The following is a 19,603-nucleotide window of genomic DNA, read 5'->3' as shown; positions in this document are numbered from 1 at the left end:
TGTCCAAATTACATAAAAATCCGTTTAAAAAATGAGTGATTAGAAGCGGTTTTGGTAAAAGGTGAGAGAGCTCAGAAAACTATTTTCTCATAGACTTCAATGCATTCTACGGAGAATTCCTGTTTTGGCTTGTGACTTTTCACCCAGATCCCTGATTCGCTCATTCCCACCTGGGGTACCATTGGAAAGCAGTACTCATTGGTTACAACCCTGTCCAATAATGTTCGAGATCGCCAAATGATTTACGGAGGTAGAGGCTCGAGAGTCGGGAGCGGTATTTGAAAAAATAAAAGTCTGCAGAGTACTTCGGCACATGCCTCACATATCGTCACCTGAAAGGGCTATCAATAGGCAACAAATAGGGCTTTAATTCGATATATATATTGTATAAGAAATATGCACACCCGAGTCACTAGAGGTCACCAACTAGTAGTTAATGTTCATTTATATATTAAACTAGTAGTTAATGTTCATTCATATATTAAACTAGTAGTTCATGTTCATTCATATATTAAACCAGTAGTTCATGTTCATTCATATATGGAGGTATATAAAAATATTTCCCATTAGTTATGAATAAGTGAGTTCTGACACAAATATGTTTAAACTCTTAAGCCCGGAGCCCTATTTTCTGAAAATCCGCCTAAAATACACCTAAGTAAATGGAATATTGCTCCACTTCTACAAGTCCCTTTTGCATGTTCTTTGTATCTAGGGACATCTATGGACCTCAGTGAATGTATTCCCAGTGTCAGAAATATTGTGTCTATTACTAGGCTTGCTTAAATTGTGATGAAACAAAGGAGAATATGAATTATGATTTTTCTTTGCATCTTTGACAGTGTATTCTAAAAATGCTAAAACACCATGCTAAAAATGACCAGACATGAAAAACAATGAATAAAGGGAAGATGATTAAACAGAAGGTTTTGTAGATACAGTACTGAATTCTCCCATCCGGACCAATGCAATTTGAAATATTATTATAGAATATAGAATAGCAGGCCTATAAATGACTTTATTATAGCCAATTCGCACATTTATGGATTGGGCCAAATATTCTCTTTCAAATGGCCGAGTTCAATTTGGATTTAGTATCATTTACATTTACATTTACATTTAGTCATTTAGCTGACGCTTTTATCCAAAGCGACTTACAAGTTCTGTACGACAAGCCATCAGGAAGGGCACAACTCTATCAGCTGAGTAACAATGTTCGCCAAAGTGTTGAGTGCTACAGTGTAGGTTAGTTTATTAGGACAAGTGCATGACAGTATGGTTAGTTAGGGTTAGATTTTTTAATTTTTTTTTTTTTTTTTTTCAGATAATGGTTGAAGAAGTGCGTCTTTAGTCGACGGCGAAAGATTGGACGTGTTTCGGCTGTCCTAACTGGGGTGGGTAGTTCATTCCACCATTGTGGGGCAAGGACTGAGAATAGGCGACTTCTCTTTGATGACCCTCCCGGAGCTTGGATAGGAGTAGGTCTGAGGCGGCCAGAAGAAGCAGAGCGTAGGGGTCTTGAGGGTGTGTAGTTAGAGACCATTGACCGGAGGTAGGCGGGAGCAGTTCCCTTTGCCGCACGGTATGCTAGGTCGAGGGCCTTGAAGCGGATTCGTGCAGCAATGGGGAGCCAGTGCAGGTCCCTAAGAAGTGGGGTGACATGGGCCGACTTCGGTAGGTTTGAGATCAGGCGGGCCGCTGCGTTTTGAATGAGTTGAAGAAGCTTAGTGGCAGTGGCCGGGAGGCCAGCGAGCAGTGCGTTGCACCAGGCGTGCATGAAGAACAGATAATGAAATCTACTGTTTGTACAGTATAGGTTTTTTATTCTTGCAAGAGCTCCGCCATATTGAAACTGATTTCAAATCGGATGGTTGCTAAATGCTCAAAATAGGGGAGACAAACTAACTGCGCTCCAATATATGCCAATAACGTTCAGTTTTGTGGTATATAATCCCGAGTAATAAGAAAAAGAAAAAATAATAATCAGGAAGTAATTTGCTTGCAGAAAGCTAGAAGCCTTTGGGAAGTGTAGTTTCTAAAAATTCCAACGCTCATTGAAAGCTCTGGATGTCCTCTTCTCAAAATGACTCAAAATGACTACATTCACCGACGGCCGGTAATTCAAAATGGCCGATTTCCGCAACCACAACAACACATTTCTAAAAACTAAAATCTCACTAATAACACTTTAACCTATTGGTAAACAAACGTATTGATGAAAATATACATTATAACTTCTGTTGTGACATGGATATGATGTTTATTCTTGAATACGTTTGGGGAAAAAAAAAGATAATTATGTCAGACAGTCTGGAGAGCTTGATTTAGTTTCAAGTTCAAGTTTCTTTATTAGTTGACATGCAAAAATACAGAATACCTTCACATGGAATGCTTTTTTCTGTTATGCTCCTATGAGGATCATAGGACACTTGGATCATACACATACAGCTCATTACAGTAATATTCCACAATTATTACATTTTAGATAGTAATAATGGTACAGAGCCTTGAGACAAACATATGCGTATTCACCACCGCAAACAGACTGGCAGCCGTCCTAGGCAGCGCCATGTACGGAAGGAGGGGGGAGTGGGTTGGGGTTGTTACAGGGCTGTAGGGGGGGGGGGGGGGGGTGGGAGTGATCCCTCACACGAGGCAGCTAACAGTGCAGCGCCAATGCAGAGGAAGGGGGGGGGGTGGGACTGGAGGGGGAGGGGGGGGGGTGGGAAGGTGGGGGGGAGTGCACGAGCCAAGTCCTGGGTGGGGGGGGGGGGGGGTGGGTGGTGCTGGGGAAAGGAACGCCATGTACCGTCCTTATCTCCTATCTCCAAGAGGGCCTTCGACTCCAGCAGCTCTCAGGTTCGACCTTGGAGTCGTCCAGAAATTTGTTTTGGCTGACTGATTGCGTGAATACTTTCGGAAACCAACATGCCCTTCCGCGTTGCTGTGATTGGCCAGCGATCGGCCAGCCCTCTACGCTCGTTTTCACCCTACGCCGGTAACGCGCGCATGCGCATTTCGTACTTGTCTCCCTGTGGGGAGACGGGGGCCGCTGGTGTACAGCTGAGAGCTCCAGCATAGCTATGTCCGCGAGCTAGGCGCAAGCCAGAGTAAAACACAGTTTTCAATCAATCAATCACAATCAATCAATCAATCAATCAATCAATCAACCAATCAATCAATCAATCAATCAATCAATCAATCAATCAATCAATCAATCAATAATAACATTAACGAGACTCTCATTGTGTCTATTCTGTTAACGCTACCTCTCATTGCTTTAACGTTACCTAGGCTCTCGTGTCTATCTGCTAACGTTAACGTTAGCATTAGCATTAGGCTAACAAGCTGTAACGGCACCAGTCTCGCATCTATCTGCTAACGTTAGCATTAGGTAATAACCGGTTTAAAATGGATGGTGATTACCTCACGTTGTGTCTATTCTACTAGCATTAACAATTAGTTACTAGAACAAACAATCAATAGCGAGTTATATTGATCACACTATGTACGATAGCCATGCTAAAACGCTAGCACAACATTAGCACCTAACCTAACAACAAGCTTAACAAGTCAGCAATCTTTTTGTGAGACTAAACTCTCCACTCGGTGGCAAATTGTGTTGATGTCGGTTTTGTTTCATCAATAAATGAGGCAGAATACACAGTGACTGTATATCCTTTTTTGTTTATTGCACTTGTTCCTGCTGCAAATGAAATCCTATGCGAGACATTAAAGATGGCGGCTTTCTGTTTTTGTGGAGAGCCTCCAACGAGTGACGCGTCTCTCTTCTGACCAATCAGTGGTCTGCAGTGTTTCACGTGACTTTTCACAACATGCCTTTCGCGTTGCTCTGATTGGCCAGCGATCGGCCAGCCCTCTACGCTCGTTTTCCCCCTACGCCGGTAACACGCACATGCGCATTATCGCTGGCCAATCAAAGCAACGTGGAAGGGCATGTTGGTTGCCGAAAGTATTCACGCTGACTGACTGGCAACATTTTCCCAGCCACGTCAATTTAAGTTTGATTTTGAGTAGAGTGAATTATAACTCTATTGATTTGAGTGGAGTGAGTTTTAACAACTCCGTCCAAATGACTGAATCATTAGTCCAAGTGTCCAAGTGTCTTAATCAGTTCATTTTGGTAGGTCCTGTGCACGGTAAACAGATCCAAAATCTTCTTATTGCAATCCCAAAAGCTTCGATAATCCAAATGTCCACGACTTTAAGTTGGTAGCCCGAATTGAAATGTCCCAAGAGGCAGAGAGGGTTAGCCTTATTTAGGGTTAGCCTTATTTATGACGTCATGCTTTTTGTGGTCCGGCAACGGACCGCACGGGCAGAAGAGGTTAATGGAAATGTATCTGATTTATAAATCATATTTTATGAAGCCTTGTAAAAAAAGAATTGGTCTAAAATTCCATGGCACACTTGACCTTGCTTCACGGCAAATCAGTTGAAGAGGACACATCTTTGTAAACTGGTGGCCCAGAACATGCAAACAACACAATGAAACAGTAACTTTATATGTAGCTTTGTAGTTTCAGACAATCTTTCTTTCTTTCTTTCTTTCTTTCTTTCTTTCTTTCTTTCTTTCTTTCTTTCTTTCTTTCTTTCTTTCTTTCTTTCTTTCTTTCTTTCTTTCTTTCTTTCTTTCTTTCTTTCTTTCTTTCTTTCTTTCTTTCTTTCTTTCTTTCTTTCTTTCTTTCTTTCTTTCTTTCTTTCTTTCTTTCTTTCTTTCTTTCTTTCTTTCTTTCTTTCTTTCTTTCTTTCTTTCTTTCTTTCTTTCTTTCTTTCTTTCTTTCTTTCTTTCTTTCTTTCTTTCTTTCTTTCTTTCTTTCTTTCTTTCTTTCTTTCTTTCTTTCTTTCTTTCTTTCTTTCCTTCCTTCCTGCAGGTCAAATGTCCTCTCAAATCTACAAAGTGCAGCTTTAAATCTTGGAATTAACTACTCAATTTCTTTCTTTCTACTTTCTCTTCCACGTTTCCTAGCAGTGCCCTTGATTGTACCGCAAATAACCACAACGAGGGTGTACGCAAATGCTCTCATGAGTGAAGGCGTAACAATAAGCCAATCACGGTGCACCTAATGTCATTATCTTCATTCACCTCTGATCTTCCATAATAATTCCTTTCACCTCAGAACTGGACTCACGTCCTTGTCTCACTTCAATGCCCTGGAATGGGGCAGGGGGGGGGGGCACATATATGACTGACTGACTAACTAACTAACTAACTAACTAACTAACTAACTAACTAACTAACTAACTAACTAACTAACTAACTAACTAACTAACTAACTAACTAACTAACTAACTAACTAACTAACTAACTAACTAACTAACTAACTAACTAACTAACTAACTAACTAACAAACTAACTAACTAATTAACTAACTAACTAACTAACTAACTAACTAACCAACCAACTCACCAACCAACTAACTAACTAACTTACTAACTAACTAACCAACCAAGTCACCAACCAACTAGCTAACTCACCAACCAACCAACCAACTAACTAACTAACTAACTGAGCGACCAACCACACTCACACTTTCATTCTCTCTCACCAAAAGCGTGACAAACCTTAAAACAAGATAAAATCTCATGCTGGTCACGTATATGACTAATTATACAATGGCATGCAAATTTCTTGATTCTGATTGGCTGAAACACTTCTTTCAGACGTTGTTATTTCTCATAACACACTCCACGTGATCCCAGAACCCGCCCACAACCAAATAACTTTTTTTCCGAATCACTCCGCCGTTCGTGTTTTTAGGAATGAAACCAAGATGGCGGACAATAATCTTTATGAATGGATGTATTGATATCCTCATAACGACTCATTCAAAAACGATAAATTCACATGGAATGTGTTAGTTGCTTACACAATGTTGGATTATGTAATTGGTTGGTCATGACTCATTGTGAAACAAAATATAAATTGCGGGAAGTGTGTTGTTAGATGGCATTCGTTGTAGAACCTCCCTCTCCTTCAAAAGGACACTGTCATTTCACTGTTAATAAAATGTTCAATCAATCAAATAACAATCACTAACTGGAATATGTTAGTCGATTACACAATGTTGGATTATGTAATTGGTTTTGTTAGATGGCATGCTTTGAAGCACCGCACCTCCCAGCTGCTTCTAGACACGGAGGCAACTTCTTTTTTCTTTCTTTTGGACCTACTTTTTCTGCGGATGGTTTTGTGAATAAATCTCCATTATGCTTCAATTACTGTGTGTTTATTGTATAGCAATAAGGTTGGATGAATTCGGCCATTGTATAAAAGTATTACACCACTTGAAGTCGTGTGTTATAGAAATGAGATCACGCCTATGGGGGTCTAACGACCCTCGGCAGCGCCTCGGGCATAACAACCACCCATAGGCGTGATCTAATTTCTATAACACACTCTGTCATGTGATGTAATGCTTAACTAACTAACTAACTAACTAACTAACTAACTAACTAACTAACTAACTAACTAACTAACTAACTAACTAACTAACTAACTAACTAACAGTGTTGGGACAGTTCACTTTCTACATAAAAAAATTAAATGAACTAGTTCAGTTCATAGTTCATAATTCAAAATGTTTAACTAAAGTTCATGGTTTCAAAAATGAACTAATTTATAGTTTATAGTTATTTTTTAAATACGTTGCTGCGAGCTATTATTTGTAAAAATTATTGCCACAACCCATATAGAACCACAGACAGCAATCAGAATACTGGCATTTCCATAACGCTTTGCTGCCGCCCATTCAGTCCACACTAGTAGCAGCTGCAGCTTTCATCTCTACAGTATATTTTGAAAAACATGAGGAAAAACGTGCTGCTTGAATGATATTTATTAAGTATAATAATCTAAATATAAAGTACCAAAAGTGAAAGTAGTCATTGTGCAAACATATAACATATACACATGTGCCGACATAACTCTGTACTAACACAACACGGTATAGGAACCAGGCTGAGGTATGAAACTAAGGTTGTACCTCAAAGTTCAATATTCAAAGTGCAAAACATTAAAACATTAATTCTCTTTTCATTAAGTCAGTCGCATTATAGGCTAGTCGTGTGCTTATTCTCAATGTGCCGTTTAAGGTTTGCTGTCGACGTGCGGACTTGCTTTTTCAAACCGGGCGGATACAGTTTACAGACAAACGTTCGATTTTTTCCGTCTGAGTCAGTACTGACTTTAACGTAAAACTCATTTAAATGCTCATACGCCGACGCCGTAGAGTCTGACTCTGAGCGAGTGCTGCTGCAGCTCTCGGCTTCGTCCATGATACTAATGCTCGCCGGTTCCGCGGTTCCACATTGTTCTTGTGAGGACTCTTGACAGCCAGGGGTGACAGGCGCGTACACGTCACAGGCAGCTTGCTGTTGCCAGATTGGGTGGTTTTCCACATTACTTTGAAGCCTGTTTACGGTGTGTTTTAACTGGGTTTTCGGCTGAAAGGCATATGAAATCTGGCACACTTTTGAACGCCGTTATAATACAGTGCTGAGAATGAACACACTTTTGAACGCCGTTATACAGCGCTGAGAATGAACGCGTTCTCAATTACGGTCATCTAGCGGAAAATACAGTACGTTCAGTTCAGGGGCGGGGCTAGGGGGTGGCTACTTGGGCTCAAGCCCCGGATGTTTTCTGAAAAGCCCCGAATCTATTTAAATTTTATTTTTTTTTTTTTTTTTTTTGACAATTCATCATTGTTACATGAAAATATGTTTGCACCAGATTTAGCAGAAGCTAATTTCCATCTGTGGTCTATCCAGCTGCTAACTGTATTTGAGTGAGTTAAGTCTTGGTGTTATGGTAGACTCAGACCTAAGCTTTAAATCACAATCAACAAGTTGACAAAAACTTAATTCTTCCACCTTAGAAACATAGCTAAAGTACGGCCATTTATAAATCAAAAGGACGCTGAAAACCAGATCCATGCCTTTATCTCAAGCCAACTCAACTACTGTAATGCACTCCTTACCGGCCTCCCGAAAAAATACGATGATAACTATTTTATTGCAATGCACTATTGCATTATTTTATTCTATTTTACTAACTATTTTATTGCACTGCACTATTTTACTTTGTATCAGTGAATCATAGATGCCTGGCCATAAGAGCATTCGGAGCATCTCTGCTCTCCCACTATTGAACTTGGGGGAGCAAAGGTATGCTCTTGCTCCACCACTTTTTGATCATATGAAAAATATGATATATCCCCCCCAATATATAAATCTAACCATAACTACGTTATGGTTAACTGAGTTTTATAGTGAAAAGAGCAGCTTTATTGGTCAAGATTGAAGGCTCTATATTGCAGGAAATTGCACGTACAGGTTAATTAAATTCAAAAAAAATCTGACCACCCCTTGCCTGCAAAAAGAAAAAAAAGAAAAAAAAAAAAGAAAAAAAATTATAAAAAAAAAGCGGGCACCTATCTGGGCTAAGCCCCGGATCTCCTATAATCCTAAATCCGCCCCTGGTTCAGTTCACGTTTGCCCAAAATATGAACGCATTCATGAACGATCGTTCATTTAACACGTTCAGGTACATCACTGCTAACTAACTAACTAACTAACTAACTAACTAACTAACTAACTAACTAACTAACTAACTAACTAACTAACTAACTAACTAACTAACTAACTAACTAACTAACTAACTAACTAACGAATGAACTAACTAACTAACTCACCAACCAACTCACCAACCAACTAACTAACTAACTTACTAACTAACTAACCAACCAAGTCACCAACCAACTAGCTAACTCACCAACCTACATTTATTTTGATTTAAGTACTGGACTGTCATTATTGTTATTATTATGTCAATCATAGTCCTGTGATTTATTGTGGATTTCTACTGTTTATGTATTGTGTGTCTGGTTTTATGTAAAAAAAAAAGGGAAATAAAAAACACTTGTAAAAAAATAAAAATAAATGAACTAACTAACCAACCAACCAACTCACCAACCAACCAACTAACTAACTAACCAACTAACTAACTAACTGACCGACCAACCACACTCATGCTTTCATTCTCACTCACCAAAAGCGTGACAAACCTTAAAACAAGATACAATCTCATGCTGAGCTCGTCTTATTTCGCAGCGTTCACTCACTTACAATAATTGAGCCAACTGTGAGCTATGAGACACGGCAATATCTTCCTATAGAGATCATCAAGGAGTAGAAGCGTTTGTTGTGTTGTGTTAATGGGTGTTATTCACAGGTACACTGACTGGGGAATATCTGTTGTTGATGAGGTTTATTATTCCCCCAGGTCCAGACAGACAGCCTTGAGATGCAAAATGTCCTCCTCTAACCCCGTTTGTCAATTAATATATTCCTTTATTGATACCCTTGGGGAAATACAGGCATCACAACATCATGGGGGAGGGGGAGGGGAGGTACAGGTATGGGCAGGGTAATAGTAGAAAGACATAAATATAGGCAATCAAATTTGATCTGAATATAAAAATATGAGAAAGATAAACAGTGTATACAATATAATTAACTCTGAATATAAAAAAATTAGAAAAATAAACAGTGTAAACAAAGGTGCAGGTGAGGGTCTGTATTCCCTATCGGTTATATTATACGTTACAATAAATATAAGCAATAAATAATTAATCTATATATAGAATATATACTATGAGTAAGAGTAAAAGAAAACACAAGGTGGAGTATACACAAGGTACCCTAACTGGCATGATATACGTCATACGTTGTAGTCCATGCTGGTTTTGGTGGTTAAGAGTCAGACACACTTAGTGGTCAGACACTCCTAATAGTTCTCGAGTTCTGCAGCCGTTAGTTCAGTGACATCATACAATCCATGGAAGAATCACATACAATTGGAATTTCCAACGTTGTTCATAGGAAGGGTTGTCACCACCTGATTAGCCCTAGCTGCCGGGACCTTTTGCTCATATGACCATATTATGTTCGGCACGGTGGTGTAGTGGTTAATACTGTCGCCTCACAGCTAGAAGGTCCAGGGTTCGATTCCCGCTTGGGGACCAGGTTGCCACGTTGCCCATTTACCCAGGTGGGGTATCTCCCGGGCCTTTCTGTGTGGAGTTTGCATGTTCTCGCAAGGGTTCGCAAGGGTTTCCCCTCCCGATAAGATAAACCCAATGGAAAAACATGCAGGACAGATCGCTGACGCTGTTGCGTCCCTGACGAAGACGGACAGGAGCACTTGGATTGGTCCCCGGGCGCGGCCCCACGCCGCATCCCGTCTGCCCCCGGCAGCCCTTGGGGGGAAGGACGACGGGGTGGGTCAAACGGTCAAACGCAGAGAGGAACATTTCATCGACGACCCAAAAAAAGAAGAGATTGCATGTGTGTGTCACTGCATGACGACATTGTCAATGTGTCCCATGAATAAAGACTTATTCTTCAAAGTCCAGTTTATGTATGATTCAGATTCAGTTTTATTTGCCATAATATGCAACAAGTACAATGAAATTCTTACTGCCTGTTTGCTCCACAGCATAATGGGATACAAAAATGTAAATACAGTAAACTGTCTGTGCAATAACATAAGTAAATTAGTAAAGTAAATTAGTAAAGTAAATTAACGATTGACGACTGAGTCCCCCCCCCCCTCTGTTTTTTCCCTATTTTTATTTATTTATTAAAATGTTTTGTCTTTTCATCTCAGTTATATTAGTATCATAGTTTATTTTTTTTTCATTTTCACAATTTTTGGAGAAGGCATGGCACCTGAGACAAAACACACTGTATCCTATATAATTGTATTTGAATTCACCTTGTTTTTCTGTTTATTTACATTGAGTACAGCTTGTGTTATATTACGTTTTATTGTATTTTCTTGTATTTCTTTTATGGCCATCTTGGTCTATTGTCATTTGTTAAGTAATTGGTAAAGTATATTATTATATACTGATTGTTATGTGTCTTGTAAGCCCATATGGGCTGGGCATACATCTGTATGTAAGACACGAAAATAAAAAATATCAAATCAAATCAAATCATACACACACAAAAACAACATTCATTTTGGACCCGCCAACATTTAAAAAATGATAAAAAAAAATTAATATATAAATCAATCATCTATTTTAGGGAAAAGCAATACTTTTATTCTGCACCTTTCTAAAAGCTCTGCGGACGTATCATACAAAAAATATATTATAAGTCTATATGAAATGTTATCTATAGCGCCTTTAAGATGTTAGAATTGAAGGAGTGGGACAGTGGCCTCCGCTCCCATCCTGTCTCACCCACCCCTCCCCTTCCCCCAGCGGATAAATCTGTTTGGTTATTTGTGCCTTTGTTTTGTTGTTTTCTCATGCCATCATTCACTTTGCAGAGCACATGGAAATAATACAACGCCCACCTGTCTAACCAAATGGAGTTCTAGGACATAGATACGAGCTATAATCTGGTGTTGGCTGTAGGACATATGACATATGACATAGGACATAGGACATAGGACATAGGCCTACTTGTAAGTAAAATAAATGCATTGTTGATTTTGGTCTTTTCTTAGGCTATGTTGACAATATTAAGAAATAAATTGGATTCCCCCCCACCCCCCCCCCCCCCCCCCCCGACTGTTTGCAGTGACGGTTGCTTAGCAATCACCACCACCACCACACCTTGTCTCGGCTGCCAGGGTTGACAATGGAGAGAGAGAGAGAGAGAGAGAGAGAGAGAGAGGTTGAGGGAGAGGGAGAGATGGAGAGAGAGGGACAGGTCTATACAGTGTTGGAAAAATAATAATGAAGACCCAGCTTAATACGCAGTGTGATTTTCCTTTAATGGATTTCGGATGCAAAACTGTCCCCCATGCTTATTGTGCATTGAGTCATTGTCCCATTGATTGAGGGAAATCATTGCACTCAATAATTTCTTTGTGTTCGGCTGACAAGGACGCTGTGCCAGAGGCGCTCCGTCCAATGGGCCTCATTTGGGGAAAAAAAACGAAACAAAAACTAAAGGTCTAATGAGTGATCCAAATATAGACAAATGGGCAGCCCCACCACATACCACATACATGCATACCGCCCCAACAGGTCCACGGAGGATGCCATAGCCCATGTGCTGCACACAGCAGCATCACACCTGGACAAGAGGCAGGGGAACTATGTGAGAATGCTATTCATCGACTACAGCTCAGCATTCAATACCATAGTCCCCTCCAAACTCATAGCCAAGCTCAGGGACCTGGGCTTGAACTATGACCTCTGCCAGTGGGTCGTGGACTTCCTGACGGGCAGACCCCAGGTGGTGAGAGCAGGCAACTGCACCTCCTCATCCATCACGCTCAACATAGGGGCCCCCCAGGGCTGTGTTCTGAGTCCCCTCCTCTACTCCCTGTACACACATGACTGTGTGGCTCAGCGGAGCAACAACACAATCATCAAATTTGCTGACAACACAGTAGTGGTGGGCCTGATCTCTGCAAACGACGAGAGGGCCTACCTGGAAGAGGTCAAGGTCCTGGCAGGATGGTGCCAGGAGAACATACTCTCCCTGAACGTCAGCAAAACAAAGGAGATGATTGTGGACTTTAGGAGGTCGGGGGTCAGGGACTACAGCCCCCTCAGCATCGACGGGGCACCGGTTGAGAGAGTGAACAGTTTTAAGTACCTCGGAGTCAACATTTCCGAGGACTTGACATGGACCACACACATTAACAGTGTTGTGAAGAAGGCACGACAACGCCTCTACTTCCTCAGGCGCCTAAGGAAGTTCCAAGTCAGTCAGAAGATCCTTAAGAACTTCTACTCATGTACAATAGAGAGCATCCTGACCGGCAACATCACCTCCTGGTTTGGGAATAGCACTGCACAAGACCGTAGCAGACTACAGAGAGTGGCACGTTCAGCCGAATGCACAATTGGAGGGGGGGCTCCCCACCCTCCAGAACATTTACAACAAGCAGTGCAGGGGCAAGGCTAAGAGAATCATTAAGGACTCGAGCCACCCGAACAACTGCCTCTTTGAACTGCTGCGGTCAGGCAAGCGATACCGGAGTCTCATGGCCAGGGTGCGATCCACGGGGGAGCTGGGGCAGCCATGGCTCCCTTAGATCAGACATCAGCTCCCCTGAAAACATGATTTGTGAATCTTTGGGGGGTCTCTAAATTACTGAAAATAAATGCTACTTTTGCCACGCATTTCTCATTTTTCTGTAATTTTCTGTATCATCATCGTGTATAATAATAAACGTATGCTATTTTGGATGTACGATTAATGATTCGCGCACTAATTCACACACGTAATATGGCAACATGCATGCTATTCTTGCAATTACCATTCGGAGAGCGGCGGCGCTGCAGCCTGCACGCACGCACGGCACAAATCAAACTTGACCCACGTTGTAACCTGTGACTTGTTGACAGTGATAGTTTTGACAGGTAAATAAGGTCACTCAGGAATGGATAATGTCTAAACGAAAAATGCAACAAGAAAGTGAAGCAGTCAATGGACTTGACAGAGCAGCGGGAGGCGGGATCATCTACAGGCGACGCCGTGGTCGGTTACACCTGCCGCTGGTGCTGCTCCGGTGGCGGGGACTGTTATATCTCTGACAACAACGCCCGGTGGAGTTAGTAAGTCAGGGCCCTGTTTCTTGTACCTGGATAACTGAGTTAGCCGGATAACTTTAACTGGATAACTGAGTTAGCCGGACTTTCGGGTTCCATGTACGTGGATTTTCCAAATCACCATGACAACATATCCAAAAGTTTGAGCCTGGTCGAAAGCAGAGTTCAAGTTCAAGTTAGCCGGATCACGCAGAGCCACGCCCCCGCAAAGAAGTGACAGCCCGTTTCCTGAAACTATTCCCACAGTCTACGATCTGCATTATACCATTCTGAATTACGTTTTTGTGCTCCATTCTTCCAGAGGGGGCTTTTGAAGTGTAAAATAGACCCAAAATGCTGATACTAAATTCACTTTGTCCTAAATAATGCACGTTATATATACCGTGGCGACGGTGGCGCTCGCTCGTGCGATGTACACATTATGTGGTTATTTTAATTGTAACTGGGATTAAGATGTCTGATGAGATGCGCTGTTTGACGGATTTGAGAAATTGAATGAGCCGTTGACGTCACATTAATGAATGAGGATAAAGAGATAAACTTCATTCAAAACAAAGGATATTCTAAACACGGGTCTCTCGTTCATTAATGTATAAACAATGAATTTATCCCATCTGGCCCAGTGGCCCAGCGGTAGTGCTCAAGCCTGCCAACCCAGCGACCGGGGTTCTTATCCCGGTGTTTCCAATATGATTTTTTTGAATATAATATTAATGATTATACGCCAAAGTAGCCTGGTTTTAAGTTAAAATATTATAAATCTACATGCATTGAGGATGGCATTCTTTATATAGCTCTCAACGTGCACCAAATTGAATTATTCCTATATTGCAAAAAGTAGGAGACGACTAGGGTCTCGAACCCCGGTCGTCCGTGTGAAAGTCAAAAGAACAACCCGTTAGACCACATTGGAGATAAGTTAAAGATTGACTATACATCAATCAATGGGTAAGAGAGCCGTATCGTAATTCTGTATAACAGTTAACTAATTATTTTCGCTAGCAAGATCTCATTTGATTATTCAATCCAGCAGGCAAGTTTAAAGAAATATAATCTGATTGATTGAGGTAATGAGGGATTTAGAATTAGCCTATAGATAACGCATTTAACTTGTCGGCGAGGCGATTGAGCCGTATTGCAATCTGTCAATAAAGTCTTAAATCAATTAATCAATCAATGCCGTTGAGAATCAGGATCTCTGCCATCGATACGTGCTGGCTTTTCACCTAAAACGGCCGCGCGCATTTAGCCTGAGTCGCAAGTCTGGCTTGAGTTAACGAGACTGAATCCACCTTTGTGAAACAGGAAAATCCCGGCTTCAAACATCGGGTTAACTGAAGCTGGATAATGACATCTTGATCGACTTAGTTGAACCACGTACAAGAAACAGGGCCCAGGAGTCTGAGAGATAATCACGAGATACTGTAGACAGTGTTGGATGATGATCTATCATCTATCTAACTAAATGGATCCTTTTTTTTTTTTATCATGGAATGTGCTGTGGAAGCCCAGACCGTCCAAACATCAACAAGTGAGTTGTCTATTATGTGTTCTGTAGTTACTGAAACTGATTGAATATATGCAAAAAAAAATATTAAGGTTCCTTGGCTCACCCAAAGACCATGCTTATGGTTCGCACACTGCTCATGGCGAGCACAGAAAGACTCAGAAGAAGCTTCTATCCCCAGGCCATCAGGCTGCTCAACGAACAATGAACACTATGCAACAACCATCAAATGCACACAGCACACACATCCACACGTGCACACTCACTTTAAACAAACAACACACTGCAGCACCCACTCTCCACACTTTAGATCACCTAAACACACTTTATATTTATTGGTAAAGGATTTGCACTACAACTCGTACACCTTACTGTAAATTGTACCTAAATTGTACCTCATCCCATTTCTGCTTTGCACTATATAGTATTGTATATTAGTACATTGCATTGTATATTGTATGGTAACTCAGTTACTTCTATTCTGCATCGAACATTGTACATATGTCTATACTGAACACTGTGACTTCTATTTTTACTTCTATTACATGCTATACTATTTTATTTCATACTTATCTTGTCTAGCACAGTCTCTGGAGCGTAACAGTAAGAAGAATTTTGTATAAAAGTATTCTGTACTTCTGTATGACAACTATTAAAGAAACTTGAAACAAAAAAAGAGGAAAATCCTCTCTTGATACTCTCGATAATTGGTTTGTATTTGCTGTATTTTGTGGATGTTAAAGGTTTGTTTACATTGATATAAGAGTAAAACAGACCTGACTTGACTCACAAAAAAACACACCTACAACAATCAAATAAAAAGAAACAGCAAAAGAACACAATATATGAAGTGGACAAAATGCAAGGATTTTGCGCCGCCCCTGTGCCTCAAATAGATCCGCTATCAACTCTATCTTTAATCTTTCAAAATGTTCAGTTGCTATCGCTATTAGCTCTATCTTTAATTTTTCAAAATGTACAGTTGCTATTGCATGCACTCATCTGTGTTTCACCACACACATGAGTGCATGCTTACCAACTGTCCGTCTGCAACACTACTATCACCGACATCTAAGAAGGGAGATCCCCCCTTGAACGGCCCTTCTAAGGTTTCTCTCCTCCACATTGCCTGTGGAGCTTTTTTTCCCTATTGTTAGGTTTTAGTGAGTTTTTCCTTACCTTCGCGTGGGGTATGTCTGGGAGTGCTTGCATTCTTTCATTTATTTGCATTCATCTAAAAAATGTTTGGACCCTATGGTGTTCTTGTTCTGTTCCTGACTTATTGTTATGTTGTCTTCTTGACTTGTTTAAAGAAGACCTGTACGGCCCATGGGGACATTAACGTGTGTTGTCGGGCCCTATAAATAAATTTGATTTGATTTGATTTGATTAAATGAACCAATCTGCCAGAACATATTCTGATTTACAATGGGTTAAGACTGTTCCAAACAAGCACGTTTTCAATCTACAGATGCAACTCCTCAAGAATGTATGTGAATATAGCATACAACACGTTTACATACTGTATACTAAAAAAAACTGGATTGGGGCTTTAAGTACAAGGTTTGTTGAAATCGATGGTGTGCCCACTAATAATAGATTTACACCTTGGAATTTAGTGGATATTTTCCAACTATAATGAAGGCCCTCTCCTTTGCTCAGCATACATTCATATTGTAGGCTATTATTAGGTGCGCTTAACAGACTGTTGTTGTCGCTGAAACGTTGCGTGTGTATGTGTTTTCCCTCCACCTGTCAAGTACATCACCGTATTGGTTATTACACAACAACTCAACAATTTCATCACTGTTGCCATGCAAAATAATCCCTGGCGTTTAAAATGCCACTTTTCTCTCCATTTCTATCTCTCTCGATATCTTTCTCTCCCTCTCCCTTTCTCCATCTCTCTCCCTTTATCCATCTCTCTCCCTCTCTCTCTCTCTCTCTCTCTCTCTCTCTCTCTCTCTCTCTCTCTCTCTCTCTCTCTCTTGCTCTCTCTCTATCTCTTTCTCTCCTCCCCTTCCTTCCCAACATTCCTGTCCAACTTTCACAATAACACCAGTGACTTTCTTTCTTTCTCTCTCTCTCTCTCTCTCTCTCTCTCTCTCTCTCTCTCTCTCTCTCTCTCTCTCTCTCTCTCTCTCTCTCTCTCTCTCTCTCTCTCTCTCTCTCTCTCTCTCTCTCTCTCTCTCAAAAACAAAAATGGACGATTCTGATTGGTTGTCCATTGCCAATGCACCGACGTGCCGGTGTAGTACATTTTGAGAGAGCGCTCCATTTCAGAAAACTGCATACATGGAGTGTAATCTGCCAGCCAGTGGCATCGAGCATGTGGTGACAAAACAAACACCAACGTCGGCTACAGGGTAGAAGCCATGGTAGCTCTCCTAGACATCAGCAATATGATTTGATCTAAGCCTGAATGACATTCATCACTTCTCTGTCTCATCAATCTCTCTTGACGTGCGTGTGTTTGTATAGGACATGTGGTCGCATTGCGATGTAAACACTGCTCTGGCAGCTGAAATTTAGACTCCGCCTACTTGGCGCACCAAAGGCGAAAGCCGGCCTACTAATGGTGGAGGCCCTTTACTAAAAACAACCCGCCAGGGTGTCGAAAGGTGTGGAGAGGTGTGTGTCCCCCTCCGTCCAATGAGATCCATTCTCGGGTCCCTGCCTCTGTTTTCCATTTTATGTAATTGGCCGGTTGTTGTGGGTGTGACCCCACCCTCCCACACACGTTCAAGGAGGGTGAAATGGAGGTCACCATCGCCATTTTGTGTCATATCCTTCCTGTGGCAAAACTGAGCACGTGCACAGTTACAATTTGTCCATATTTCCATTCCACACTCCACCAGTGCAATCTGAGCATGTGCCGTACCACATTTAGCATTTTTAGCATTTAGCATTTTTAGATTATATATATTAGATTAGATATTAGTTATTCGATTATTTATATATTGTAACTATATTTATTGTAGGCCAAATATAAGGGCATACATACCCTCATATTGCACCTTGACCTTTTTACACTGCCTACTTGCCCATATGCGCATGTCCAGAGTTAATTGTTATATTGTTTACACTGCCTATTTTAATGTTTACTTCTCCACTGTACTATAATTCTATGACCTGTATCATGTCTCCTACTACCTGCATGTACCTCCCCTCCCCCCTCCCCATGCTGCTATGATGCCTGAATTTCCCCAAGGGGATCAATAAAGGAATATCTTATCTTATCTTATCTTATCTTATCTTATCTTATCTTATCTTATCTTATCTTATCTTATCTTACCTCCCATTGGGTGGCTTACTGGTGACTTAACCTCCACTATATTAGCCTTGCCCACTGTGTCAGCTGTGAAGAGAAGCTGTCAACAGACTGACCTGTGATTACATCAGCTTGGTCTGTGAAAGGACACTGCTGTCATTTAGTTAGCCAACAGGCATACCGAGCATACAAGCTGTAATACACCAATGGAATATATTTCAGAAATGTGCAGAACTCAGTAGGCTATATTTACAGATAAACCAAGTCCTGTCATGAACGAACACATGCCGCATTCACATAGTGACTGTACGGTGTGTAACTCATTTCATTTAATTTCAAGCCTTTATTTAAACTCAAAAGGCCACCGAGGTTTCCCCTCATTTACAGTCAGGTCGGGTGTACATACAGAAATAAGCAAAAAGAAGCATATAAAATCACACAGCATCTAAAATCATAACAATAAGACAACAATATGAGGGTAGACAAAAGCAAGGGTAACAAATCAATTAAAACACATACAACTTGATTGACAGGTTGGAGAGCAAGGTTTTAAACTCTGCAACAGTAACAGACAGGAGAATCTCAAGCTTTAAGGACTGTCAGAGTTCATTCCATGATCTACAGGGGCATCATAGCCAAAAGACAGATTTACACTGTTCTGAGCAAAAAAAAAAAGAAGACATTTATGAAGTTGATAAGCTTCTTGACCAATGAAAGGAAAACCTTCACGTTGTAACCTTGGAGACAGAAACAAGGCATCCTTTTTACTTTAGCAGGCGAGAATGACCTAAAATGACCCCTCTAAGCTCTAACAGATATGCTGCCCCTCCCTGGCCAGAAATACGCTGCTGACGCGTAGTCACCCTGCAGTCACACCACCCGCGGGTTGCATCGGAGCCACTGATGAATTCAGCCGGAGCAGTTTTCATTGGCTGCCATTCTCGCATGTTAAAGGTTCTATGGGTAACATTTCTATGTAGAGTAATAATTTACTTTGAAAATAATACATCCACAGAGCTTTTAGAAAGGTGCAGAATAAGAGTATATTATTGATTCATTAATTTACCATTGAAAAAAAACGTGATGAATGTTTTGTTTACATGTTGCGTGCATGTATCCCCTCCCTACGTGGAATGCACCTGATTGGATAAATGACATGCTGGTGCTCTAGTTCGACATCTAGTGGTTCAATGTTATCAATAGCACACCTTTAAGACA

The sequence above is a fragment of the Notolepis coatsorum genome (genome assembly GCF_963971535.1).
Source record: "Notolepis coatsorum genome assembly, chromosome: 1".
In the NCBI taxonomy this organism is placed as follows: domain Eukaryota; kingdom Metazoa; phylum Chordata; class Actinopteri; order Aulopiformes; family Paralepididae; genus Notolepis; species Notolepis coatsorum.
The sequence above is the reverse complement of the archived record's forward strand: the minus strand, read 5'-3'. Positions refer to the sequence as shown.